The following is a 14,406-nucleotide window of genomic DNA, read 5'->3' as shown; positions in this document are numbered from 1 at the left end:
CTGATAAGAATGTAGCATGCCAATTGCGTATGTGCCAATAAAGACTCGCAAATCTTTTATAACAGTTCTGGCGCCAGCCGAATGCTGCTGGTCTACATATTCAAGTTAATTTGTCTTAATAATTATTGGGACGTATTCTTCTGGTTGGATTTCTGTATCATAGAAAGCCTGAAGCTTTCTAACAAAGATGTCCGGGCAGTATTCTGGTCCGGTTCACAGCTGCGATCTCTGTTGCAGTCTGGACAATCCATTGCAAATTTGTAAATTTGCATGCTCATTCCCGGCCACCAGTACTCTGATTGTAATTCCATTAAAGATTTCAAGATCTGTTGGTGCCTCGAACCCAGTCCCATGTGTGCGCTTTCAATCAAGAAAACTCTCTGGTTCGTGTTTGGAATTACTCTATCCCCCACTCCAGTGATTTGAGCAAACGGAACGGAGTTTGCATCAATTATGTATGTATTACTGAGTGGATAGTTGAGAGGTAACGCTGCATAATTGCCTTTTAATGAGGCTTTTACCGCCAGCATGGTTTCCCCATCTATGTGTTCTTCTGAACGCTTTTCAGTGGCTACGGAAGCCGGTTGAACCGCTTCCGCTGTGGCTGAGTTAGCCAATGAATTCCCTGCAACGTGAACGCCATAACGTTGATGACTCAGTGCGTGTATCACGTGAGTCTTCTGTAGTTCTTTCTTTAAAAGAACTACTTGTTCCCAAAGCGATTTATGCTTTATTGTGGCACCTGTGTCATCTTTGTAACCGTTTTTGCTCCATGTCTGCATGTCACTGTTGTAAGACTTGACGCAGAAATGCGAATCGCACACTATTAGTGTCGGGAATTCACGATTGGCATTTTCAAGCGCCATCTTTAACGATCTTATTTCAGCTTGTCCAGCTGAACAGTTTCTGATTGATTCAGTTTTGGTAATCATTGGTCTGAATTTACCAGAGCGCCAACGACCTTTAACAATCGCGCACACTGCTTTGTATGATTTTTCCACTACATTGTAGTGTTGTGCAAATCTGTCCATGTACATTACACAAGTGTACTTTTCTAGAGGCAGAATTTCGATTGGCAGAGGATATTCTAGTTCGTACTCTAGATCACACAGTTTCTTCAGTTTTGGGTCAAAATAGTATTTCACGTCTTCTGCAGCAAGAATATTTTCCCATTGTATCCATTCTGGATCTAATGCCACAGCATTTGAATTGCGTGTAGATGTTAATGCCTCAAGGGCTGATTCTGCTGTAAAAACAGTTATCCTTCTGCTTTGGGCTTGGGCTCTTTCTTTTGCTACAGCAGTTTGAACCGCCATCAGAATTTTTTCTGTAGAACTGGATTTCATTTCAGCTTTAGTGTACAAATGTGATTTGTAAGCTATAGGTACCGTTTCTCCCTCATTAGAGGTCAGGTATGTGAATCCGCATCTTCCTGGGATGACTCGGATTACAAGATTGCGTGTGTTTTCACGTGTTTGCAAATTTGTTTTAGTTAACATGTCTGTTTGTAGTGATCTTAAAATTTCGGTGTGTTTCTGAGTCCAATTTATTGATTTGAAATCAGGTCTTATTAATTCATAGAGAGGTTTAACTCTCTCTGCATAATTTAGTATGTATGTTCTTCCGAAATTCAGGAAACCTAGTATTGATTGTAAGTTCTTCAGCGTTTTTGGTGCTTGGAATACAGCACATTTCTCTAAGAAATTGTCTGCCAGGCTCTTGCATTCACTTGCTAACTCATATCCTAAAAATAGGACTGTTAGATGGGCAATTTGTGATTTTTTAAAGTTGAATTTGTAACCCTCTGAAGCGAACCCAAGTATTATGGTGTTCACTCTTTTTAAGTGAGTCTCCAGGTCATCATCTGTGAGGTAGATGTCATCGACATAGGATAATGCCTCATCGTCGTAGATTTGTAGTAACTCTGTTACCCTTGCTGAGAATAATCCTGGGCTATTCTTGAATCCCTGTGGGAGTCTACAGAAGTGTTTTTGTGACCCCATTATTGAGAAAGCGGTCAAATACCTGCTTTCAGGTGCAATGTTTTGACAAAAGAATCCATTACAGATATCTAAGGTCGTTTTATATTTTTTGCGTATAATGTTATTCATTAGTGCTGCACTGTGTGAGTTTTGTACTGCAAATGTTTTACAACAGGAGTTAAGGTGTCTGTAGTCCAAAACTAGACGATATGAGTCGTCTGGCTTGGAGACAGGAAACAAAGGATTGTTCATTTGTGAGGTGGATGTTTCAATCACCCCTTGATATTCAAGTTGATCTAAAATCTCTTTGACTTGCTTTTTAGCTTCTTGTTTAATTGGGTACTGCCTTTGTGCAGTGGGCTGATTTTTTAACTGGATTTTGTGGTGAGGTGAATCCTCATCCCATCCTACATGGTTTTTATATAAAGCTGGAGCTTGGGCTACTGCCCATTTTCTTGCAAGTGTATATTTGTTATGAATTGGTATATGATTAGAGAAGGCAGGCATAATTATTTCTTCACAATAAAGATGCGGATTGCGCACTCCTCTGTTTAATCCTAAACTGAAAAAGTGTGGTGTGCTCCAGGGATATCACTCCCCGACATCAGAAGTGTGGTAATCGAATAAATGTCTGTGGCACTTAGCGTAAGCGCCAGCTCCTTGGGCACAACCTTTTAGAACATGTTTCTCTTTGTTATTCCAAAATAAAGAATTTTTTTCACATAAACTCTTGTTTCAGATTCTTCTTTTCATTTATTTCATGTTGTCTTCACATGAAAACGATTTTTTTCAGATGATTATAATCAACAAATGTCATGCTTTAAAGCTGATACAACACATATAGGTACATCACTACCCAATGCATTTCGGACGGTCTGTCCTTCGTCAGGGGTATTCTGTAAACAAAATGAACATTCTATGTATCAAATCCTCCGAAAAAATGTCTAATTACATGTATATACAACATAAGTGCAGCGAGTTTTAAAAGTGCTTTTAAATCGCTTTTCACATCCCAAGTCATATTCAGTGGTTATTCAATGTGCTCTGTGTAGTGCCCGAGTGTTTATAAAAAATGATAGACTCAATTATGTGTCTAAGATAGAGTATAACCCATAGTCTTGGCAACTCAACCATTAGGGTGATCATTCAACGTGGTTGCGTGCAAAAAATAACGAACGTAGCATAGACCTCAAAAGGAAACTGTGACATGCATTTGTGCGCATTCTTTCAAGAACTTACTTGTGAGATAGTATAGACCCATGCGTCTACTTCGTTCGCCCCTCGCTACCGAGTGTAGAAAGTACCGGCGTATATACGGAAGTGAAATCACCCGTGTGCTATCAACATAAAAAAAGGACTCTGTATACGGCGGCCATCTTATAGTGGTGTAAATCCCCAATCGGATAAGAATATGAAAAACGTGATGTGTAAATAATGTAACTGACGAGTGATTTAAAAAAGAAGTGATTTAAATGAGTGAAGGATGTTAATCCTGGGGTGCAAAATCAGTATGGTACATTGCATTTTCAAACATACACTTTATCACACAAATGTTTCTCAAAGATAACATAAAAACTCCATCCGGTCATTTAAACCAAAAGGTTTGGAAGATTGCAGGAACTTAATCCAGTGATTTTCGCGTTTCAATAGAAAGTTGTTATTGTCTCTGTCATCACGCTTTTCCACGACCTCTACAGCAGCAAATCTGAGTTGGCTGACGTTGTGTTTGTTTTCCTTAAAGTGTAATGCTAGAGCAGATTTTGTATTTTCAGTTCTTATATTGCTCTTATGTTCATTGATGCGTACTTTCAGTTTACGTGATGTTTTTCCAGTGTAAACCAGTCCGCATGGGCATTTGATTATGTAAATTACATTTTCTGTGTCACATGTAGCATTCAATCTTAAATTGATGTTAGCGCCCTTCATTGGATGTTTCATCGATGGCCCTTTCATCATGTTGTTACAGTTTTTGCAGTTCAGACATGGTTGGTTGCCTTTGAAGGTGACAGAAGAAGTTGTTTTGGGCTTCTTGATAATTTCTTTCAAATTGTTCGCCCTAGTATACGCAAATAGTGGTTGGTCTTTGAAAATTTGATAGAAATCCTGTTCAGTACTGACAATTGGCCAATGTTTCAATATTGAGGTTTTGTATGCTTTTGAAACAACTGAAAATTTAGAGACAACTACAGGTCTCTTCATTTCATCTTTTCTTCTGACCGCTAAAGCGTCTTGTCGGGTGATCTTGTCACATCGTTCCTTGGTATTGTTTAGGATTGATTGAGGGTAACCTCGTTGTCTGAAACGTTCCATCATGTTGGTAGCTTGTTCTTCATATTTATCTGAATTAGATACTATCCTCTTGACCCTGAGTAGTTGGGAGAAAGGAAGATGGTTCTTAAGAGGTTTTTGATGGAATGACGTATAATGCAGTATGTTATTTTTATCTGTTTCCTTTCTGTATATGTTTTTTTCCAAACAATTGTTTACTCTTGTGACACTCACATCCAGGAAAGTGATTGTATTTTGACTCCTTTCAGCAGTAAATTGTATCCGATCATTGATGCGATTGAGTTGTGTTAATGCTGTTTCCAAAGATGTTTGATCGCCTTGCCATAGGACAAATATATCATCGATATATCTCAATAACACCCTGGCGTGTGTATCCCAAGGATGACAATTCAAGATATAGTTCTCTTCAAAATGTTTCATGAATGCGTTCGCATAGACCGGCGCTGCACAGTTGCCCATGGAAGTTCCGGACAACTGTGCATAACACTGGCCCTCCCATGAGAAATAACTTTGATACAAAGTGAAATGCATCAATTGAAAGATGAAAAGCTGGAAATCCATCTCTAAATCAGAGTTTAGTAAAATGTTCTCTATAGCTTCCAAGCCAAGATCATGTGGTATACTGGTGTATAACGCTTTCACGTCTATGGAGCATAACCAGATGGGTTCATTGTCTTCAAAAGTGATGCCATCTATCTGATGCAAAAAGTCTGTTGTGTCTTTCACATAAGTGCGAGATAGTTGGATCAAGGGTTGTAGGTATTTGTCAATCAATTTGCCAGTGTTCTCATGGATGCTACCTCGAGTTGAAACGATTGGTCTAAATGGTGGGTGTCTTAGATCTTTATGAATTTTCGGTAGCATGTACATGCTAGGGGTTCTTGGATTACTTGGAGTCAAATACTGTTTGGTTTTTTGATTGATGACACCATTCGCATGTGATGTGGTTAGAATGTTAACCAATACTTCCATGTATTGTCGAGTTGGATTTTGTTGCATAAGACTATAGGTGTTGGTATCTGAAAGATGCTCTTGTACTCGTTCTCGATAGTAGGTAGTGTCCATCAGGACTAGGGCACCCCCTTTGTCTGCTGACTGGTATGTAATCTCCTCTCTTTTGGCTAAGTTGTTGAGAACCGAGTATTCCTTGTTAGACATGTTGATCAATTTTTTCTTCCTTGTATAGTTGAAGCTCGAGATGTCATTTTTTACTAGATTTTCAAAGATATCCAGAGATTTGTGGCTCGCAGGTGCCATGAACGTACTTCTTGTTCGTAAACCTTTCAGTTGGTCAACTTGATTACTATCTGTTGTTGGTGCGATGTTCTCAAAGAAATGTCTTAAGCGCAAGGTGCGCATGAATTTGAATAGACTAACCTCAAGCTCTAGTTCGTTGGTGTGGCTGGTTGGAATAAAGGAGGTGCCTCTTTGTAATACTTTCATTTCTTGTTCTGACAGAGTGTAAGATGAAATGTTCACAACTAGGTTGGTTTCTTCTTTGGATTCTCCACTCTCTTGCTGAGTGTTGTGTTCCTGAGATCCCTTTCCGTCAGACCGTCCGAAATGCATTGGGTAGTGATGTACCTATATGTGTTGTATCAGCTTTAAAGCATGCGAGATGTGGCAGAGGAGACCTGTACTATTTTCTACCCCTTCCCCGGTCACTTACCTGTGTCATACATGTGGTGAATGACTCGTGTGAGGCAAACTGCGGAAATCCCTGTATCCATTCCCGTGGCTCCCACGACCTGATGGAGGACCTCAAAACGAGACCCGAGTGGCCGCCCATCGACTGCAATGCAGCTCAGAGGCTGCCTCTATCCACACGCTAATGCCACATTGGAAGGCTTCCTCGGCTCCTGCAGAGCAGATCCTCCCTCTCCCAACCCCGCATGTGGAAAATTCCAGCAAACTCTCAATCTGGGCAGACTGGTAAATTCCCCATATCCTAAATTAAGTCTATCGAACATTTGGCCATTTGTCTTAGGGGGTGTGTGCACCTATTCTTGCTTTCTCCCTAGAGGTCTTGGTTGCTCCCTAGTCCCTACCCCATGTTTCCCTCCTAGCCTTAAATAGGTAGGTTTGTATGCATGCGTAAGAGTACAATATTTGTGTGCTTGTGAATCCGGTAAGTGGGTTGAGGTTTTGTGGCTCTCATATTTTCTTAAACTATAACATTCCATTATTATTCATGTTTCTGAAGGCTACTTGCTTTATAGATCAGATGGGTGTACACCATTCTTCATTACTGTACCACACCTTTGTTTTATATTATCATATTAGGGGCAACCACAGATGGGTAAGCAAGGCAGAGGATTTGAATTATGTTGAAGAAGGGCACTCTAATAAAGTAGATTCCTAGTTAAGTACGGGGTTAGTAAAAATGAAGTGCATTAATCAGTACCTCAAAGCCCTCTCCATCGTCACTGTACGTGGTTGCAAATGTGCCGGAGGAATCCATAGGAAGGTCAGCCTTGAAATACACCAATATACTGTTACATGTAATGAGACGTTTGCAGTGGGTTGAAATGTGGAACCATGATATTAATGCAGATGCTTATGTGGATACTGGTGCAGGCCTCATCTGAAAAGCTTTATGATGTGAAGCCTTTCCATACAGTTTGTAGTTCACCAGTAAACGTTGATGGGTCCATCAGGTAACCTCCATGAAAGTGTCGAGAAGAGGCGCCGCCTAGGTTTATGCCTGTAATGCTGGTGTAGCAGTCAATTTCATTTATTTCTGACTTTTCATTTATAACATCAATGTAGCGCATTGTATATGTTCTTTTCCAATACCAAAATAGAATAAAGCTCAGATACATAAAATATCTACTGCACTGTAAAACAATTTTTTTAACTCTACTTAAAAACCTTCCAGCTAAAAAAAATTATACAGCCTTAGTATGTCCCTGAGCTCTCAATTATTCAATGTCTTTGCACGAGTGGCTCGTCTAGGCTTTTTTTGTGTCTTGGACATTCCAGTATAGATGTTGTTGTGGGATGAATATAACTACAAGTTCCAGAATGCAAAGCAAAGACTTGGAGAGGATGCAATACACATTCATTAAACATACTTCATTCTTCAATGTAAATTCTGCACATTGTATTTAAAAAATAATAATTTGGTAAATAATACAAATTTTGGGTTAGCACCACCATAGGTAGTAGCCAACTTTCACTCATACAGAGCATCTTGGAAATTGTGTTTGGACTGATATTATTGACCACAGAACTTGACTCCGAAATTTCAGATCTCTGAGATAAGCTGGTTCTCTGAAGACTAAGTGATGACTTTAGTGACGCACATCGCTTGTCCAGATTATTTTTGCAGTAGCACTACCCTCGAGGTCCAGAACAGTAACAAGTGACCAGGAATAATTAAGCTGAATGTCCTCTAGAGAAGCAAGAATACCAGAGTTAACAGTTCACTTCAACAAGGACTCATCCCCGACTCCCTCAAAATTGGACAAGTTACACCTATACTCAAGAAACCAACAGCTGACCCTACTGACCTAAACAATTGCCGTCCTATTACCAATATTCCCATCCTTGCAAAACTGTTGGAAAAATGCGTACAACTCCAATTGACAAAACACATAGATCCGTTAGACCTCCTCAACCCTCATAATCAGGCTTCCGAGCAGGGCACAGTACTGAAATTGCTATGACACACATAATTGATGATGCACTCCAAATCCTAGATCAAAATGATACCTGCCTCCTCATCCTTCTTGACCTCTCCTCAGCATTTGACACTGTCAAACACGTGAACTTACTCGAGCTGTTACACACCAAAATGGGTCTATCTGGGACTGTTCTCAAATGGTTCACCTCCTTTCTGCATAACAGGTCTCAGAAATTCAAGAGCAACAACTTGATGTCCCCACCAGTGCCTGTAACATTAGGCGTCCCACAAGGATCTTCTCTATCCCCAACATTGTTCAATCTGGTCATGGAACCTCTCGCCACCTTGTTACAAGCATCTAATGTACACTTTCACATGTACGCCGACGACACCCAACTATATCTCAAATTACAATCCCCCAAAGACATCAAACTTCTGAACTCAACTCTCAGAAACACCCAATCACGGCCTGCCGATAATCACCTCGAACTCAATGCTCTGAAAACTGAGTTCCTTCTGATCTCACCTCCCGCGGAAAATCTCCACCACTCAAACTTGGCTTAAACACCTAACTGCACTCAATGTCCAACCTACCATTGTGGACTCAGCGAAATCCCTAGGCATTACACTTGACGCCAACCTCAACATGCAGCAGCATATCAGTAAGGCAACTAAGGGAGCAAATTTCCAAATCAATACCCTGAGGAAACTTAAACCCTTCCTACCAGCCAAGGACTTCCAATCTGCAGTACAAACCCTAGTCATTCCTCGCTTAGACTACGGTAGCGTCGCCCTTTGCGGACTCCCTCTATCTTCAACTGCACCCCTGAGAGCCTCTTTGAACACTGCAGCGAGACTCATCACTGGATCAAAAAAACACTCACATATTTCCCCTGACCTAAAATCCCTGAACTGGCTACCATTTGAAGCCAGAATACACCTGAAAATTGCCTGCATGACGCACAGAGCTTTACACTACAACTCACCCGGCTACCTCACTCAGAAGCTGACAATATCTGGTGACACAAGAACCACTAGAAGCACAAAGAATCTTCTTATGAAACCTCGTAGATTCCGGAAGGTTAAAACATATAAACGCTCCTTTTCAGGAATGGCACCCAGGATCTGGAACTCACTCCCTCCAGAAACCAGACTTATCTCCTCCACTACATTCTTTAAGAAAGAAGTAAAAGCTATCCTCATGACTAAATTCACCTGAACTTGTACTTTGGATCTATTTGAGACTCTGCACCTATCTGCACTATTGTTTGTCTGTTTGTCGATTTGTATCATTGGTTTTAGTTGATTATTATGCTCCCCCATGTACCTACCCTATTTTGCTATTCATTTTTTACCTACAACAATTCTTTGCTCAAAAGTCTGTTAATCACCCCCTTGTTTCCTTACCCCCTGTTTTTGTAAAGCGCTCTGATATCTGCAAAGATCTTGTTTGCGCTATATAAAACTTTCAAAATAAATAAGCAGGTATTCGTTGACTGATAATTGTTTGGGATGGAGGCATTCCTCTTCCACTACTACAGTGCAGAATGACATTCAGGACAAAGAGATGACATGTAATGTCTAGGGAGCCTCGAATTTCTTAAATATATAAAATTTCAAAGTTCTGATCCCACATTGGATAACTACGCCCACAACAGCAAAGAACTATTCAACATCGTCAAAGAGTTCACCAACCCCACCGCCGGCACCAACGACATCACTCCCTCCCAAGACCTCTGCAACTCCCTATCCTCATTCTTCCACAACAAAATCGCTGACATACATAACAGCTTTGGTGACCAGTCCACCCCACCCACCTCCGAACTAAAACCCCCCTCCAACAACCTTTGCGCCTGGAACCCAATCACCACTGAAGACACCATCCGCCTGATGAACTCCATCCACTCAGGATCACCAACCGACCCATGTCCCCACCACATTTTCAACAAAGCAGACTCCATTATCGCACCCCATCTCCGAGACGTCATCAACTGCTCCCTCAACTCCGCTACCTTCCCGGAAAGCTGGAAACATGCCGAACTCAGCGCCCTCCTAAAAAAACCCACAGCAGACCCCACCGAACTTAAAAACTACCGCCCCATTTCGCTCCTCCCATTCCCTGCCAAAGTCATTGAGAAAGCCGTCAACAGTCAGCTCGCCGCCTTCCTCGAATCCAACAAATCCCTTGACCCTTCACAGTCCGGCTTCCGAGCCAAACACAGCACCGAGACCGCCCTCATCGCAGCAACAGACGACATTCGAACCCTACTGGACAACGGAGAAACAGCCGCCCTCATCCTACTTGACCTCTCCGCAGCCTTCGACACAGTCTGTCATAGCACCCTTATACAACGCCTCAGCAACGTCGGAATACAAGGAAAAGTATTGACCTTGATCATCTCATTCCTCGCCGGAAGAGCCCAGAGAGTCCGCCTCCCCCCTTTTAGATCAGAGGCCACCGAAGTCATCTGCGGCGTACCACAAGGATCATCACTCAGTCCCACCCTCTTCAACATATACATGAGTCCCCTCGCATCCATCGCGCGCCAACACAACCTCAACATCATCTCCTACGCAGACGACACCCAGTTGATCCTCTCCCTCACCAAAGACCCAAACACCGCCAAAACCAACCTACACGAAGGGATGAAAGAAGTAGCCGAGTGGATGAAGAACAGCCGTTTAAAGCTGAACTCTGACAAAATGGAAGTCCTTATCCTAGGATCATCCCCCTCCGCCTGGGACGACTCATGGTGGCCACCGGCCCTGGGAAACGCACCCATACCAACGGACCACGCATGTAACCTGGGCTTCATCCTGGACTCCTCCCTCTCGATGACCAGACAAGTCAACGCCGTCTCATCATCATGCTTCAAAATCTACGTATGCTCAAAATAATCTTCTGTTGGATCCCTACCGAAACAAGAAAGACGGTCACTCATGCACTGGTCACAAGCCGACTGGACTACGGAAGCACCCTTTACGCCGGAACCACAGCCAAACTACAGAAAAAACTCCAACGCATCCAAAACGCCTCAGCCAGACTCATCCTAGACATCCCCCGCCAAAACCACATTTCCGGTCACCTGAAAGACCTCCACTGGCTCCCCGTCAACAAGAGAATAACGTTCCGTCTCCTCACCCACGCACACAAAGCCCTCTACGACCTAGGACCCGAATTCCTCAACACGCGCCTGCCCTTTTACACCCCAACCCGCCAACTACGATCGTCCAATCAAGCCCTCGCCGCAATCCCACGCATCCAAAGATCCACCATGGGGGGAAGATTATTCTCCTACTTAGCGGCCAAGACCTGGAATTCTCTCCCCACCCACCTCCGCCTTGCACAGAACCACCTCTCCTTCAGAAAACAACTAAAAACTTGGATATTCGATAAGTAAAGTACCCCCCCCCCCCCCCTCCCTCAAGCGCCTTGAGACCCTCTGGGTGAGTAGTGCGCTATACAAATTTTAAACTTGAAACTTGAAACTTGGGCAAGTTGATGAGCGATAAGTAAAAACATGGCAGGCTAAAACTATTGTTCCGATCGTTCTGGCCTAATGACGTTGTCTCTTTGCCGGTTCAGTGAACCAATGCCTAGTATGCTAAAATGTATGGCTAATGAATGTCCACATTTCTTTTGGTTCTGGTTGTGGTAAATGGCAAAATATGAAACTACTTCAGAATGAGGCGATATCCATAAAAACAGTCCTACCTAATTTAGTCGCACTCAGACTACACTAAATAGGCCACCAGCTAGATCCAGGATATGCTTGTTTCTCCCCCCTCAACCACGTTAAGCGGAAATTGTCAAAAATCTTAGTGTCCATTCTTGAAAGGATTGGGTGGTTTTTTAGCCAGCTGAGTCGCAAAGTCCTTTGGAGGACTTGAGATAAAAAAGCAAAGCTACAGCAATGTCTTCAATACCAAAGATATATACAGAAGGTGGTCATAAAGATGTGCAGTAGTGCCATGTCAAGACAGTGAATCTGGAATTAGAGTGAAGGTGGTAATAAGTTTACAGTTGTACATCAACGTACAGTATTTATGGATATTTTATACCTTCCATTTGATGTACTCTGCACCTATGTAGTGCAAGTAGGTCTTATTGTGATGTAAAATCCAGCATCATTTTAACATCCATGAAAATGTAGTGTGGAGCTGTTATGGCTTGGGAATACTGTAATCTGGTGCCCCTTCTCTCAACTTAGTGCGCCCCTGGAGTCCCTGAACATTTCTCTGCTCCTAAGGATACAAATTATCTGCTCTCGGCTGTACTTCTAAATGGGGCGATATTGAGTCATTAGAATGTGCTGCAAGTCCACGGTAGTTACCGGTTTTGCTAACTCCAATTTAATGCTCTAAAATTGAAGTCTAACCGGTGAAGAAAATGCTTAATAATGCTGCCACGTCCAAACAAGCATTGGCATAGCCAATAGGTCTCGCTCTTGGGACCGTATAAGTATTTAGTTATGCAGCACCATATCCTTGATGAAACAACACCAACATTTGCCTGGCTAAACACTTATAAGGTCCCAAAGGCGAGACCTATTGGCTATGCCAATGCTTATTTAATATATATATATGACATCCATATGTTTTTTTGCACAGTTTTCATAGGGATGATTGATAGTACGATGTAGTATGTAAGTGGACCTATTGTGTGTGTATTGCTCAGCACTTTAGGGAGGGTTTTTTGCATTTGGTAAACCCTCCCCACTTTCTACATTAGTATATGTAACATATTACGCTCTGCACAACTGCATAAATGCTTTATATTGGATTACTAAATAATATTTCATAAAGATAACTATTAGTATATAAAAATTCATTTGTAACCTTAGCAATATGGGCATGAAATGTGATATTATTTAAGTATCCTTTTTAACAGACTCCACTGTCTTGCAGGGGGGACACTATTGCCATCGCATCCAAAAGACTATGTGGAGGAGGATGAAGCAGATATGTCTTCTGAGATTGATTTGGATGAAGAGAGACTTGAGCCAAGATCTGATGATGATGACACGTAAGGCCGCAACATATGGCTATGAGTATTTGAAGCACAGAAAAGTTATTCTATCAACAAAGATGTTCACCAATGAGGTGCTCCTGCAAGACAGTTATTTTTAAAGTTTAAATATTTTCTTGGAAGTATGCACTTGCAGCACAAATAATCAGGTTACACAAGATATCAAGTGCTACGTTCAGTATATATATCACCTAATCAATACCAACATTTCAAAGCAAAATGTTGTCCAAAATGAAACCCATCCAACCAGAGGGTGCTGACACCTAGCGACTAATGCCAGCTCACTTCAGTTTCTCTCCTCCTTTGCACAGCAACTCGTGAAAAACACTCTTCGGATGCACGAGGAACATGGACACTCAGCCTCCTCACCATTTCACCATTAAATAGATCACAATGGCGTACTGTGGCCCTCAGTTTGACCCATAACATTGCTTGCTGAACACACTCATTCTGAAATATGGCAAAGTGCTGCTTCAATTCTAATATTTGCTTGTCCTACTTAACAGCATTATCACATTCAGCCTTCAAAGATGCAAAATATTCATCTTGCTTCTTGATCTGTTTCTGTAGAGTGTACAACACATTTTCTTTGTCCTGTAACCCATCTTGCACTTTGCTCAACTCACCATAGCTTGCATACCATTCTGTAATTTATCTTGAAGCAACTGCCTCTCAAACGTATGCTTTTTCTCTAACTCAACCAACTCAAAAACAGTTCACCAGCTAGATTAATTGACCGTTTATTCTGCTTAGCTTCAGCAGTCGCCAAGATTCGTTTAGCCACATGTCAATATGCTAAATATAATTGGCTGGCGCAACATTGGGATCATATGTTGTGCCCACTATTATAGGACTTAGGACTCAGTACCCAACTCCTGAAAAAAAGTTGAGAAAGGGTGTAGCCCAAATGGACTCCTGTTGATTAAAAAAAGAATTAGGGGATCTGCAGTACAACAGTGAGGCTCCCGTGTCATTTCACAGACTTACTGTGGTCCTGCCAGAGCAAGCATCCCTACCATGGTGCTGCAGCTCCATAAAAGCTTCCATACCATGGTGCAGGATCCACAGTACCGGTTCTTGTACTGAGGGCTGGCACCAGGGAAGGAAGTCTGCAGTACACTGTGACAGGTATGTAATGTTTACCACACAGTTTTTACTAACATGATTGGTACAACGTAGGTCAGTAGAATGCAGGTAAGTACCACACAAGCCTTTTTTGGCCTGTTTAGGATGCAGTACTTTACAATGCAGGCAAGTGTTTTTTTTAAATGACATTTTTAATGTCATAAAAAGAAAGGGTAAGGAATGGTTAAGGGATAGGTACGTGTAAATGGGGGTAAGGTTTTAATTAGGGGTTTGTGATCAGTAGAGGTTAAGGAAGGGTAGACTTTTTAAAGATTCGGGGTGGGTACAGATAGAGAGGGTAAGAGGTGTTAGGGTTCAGGGCAGGTCGAGGTAAATGGGGTAAGGAGTTTTTATGG

This window comes from Lissotriton vulgaris, chromosome 8 (assembly GCF_964263255.1).
Source record: "Lissotriton vulgaris chromosome 8, aLisVul1.2, whole genome shotgun sequence".
NCBI lineage: Eukaryota > Metazoa > Chordata > Amphibia > Caudata > Salamandridae > Lissotriton > Lissotriton vulgaris.
The sequence above is the reverse complement of the archived record's forward strand: the minus strand, read 5'-3'. Positions refer to the sequence as shown.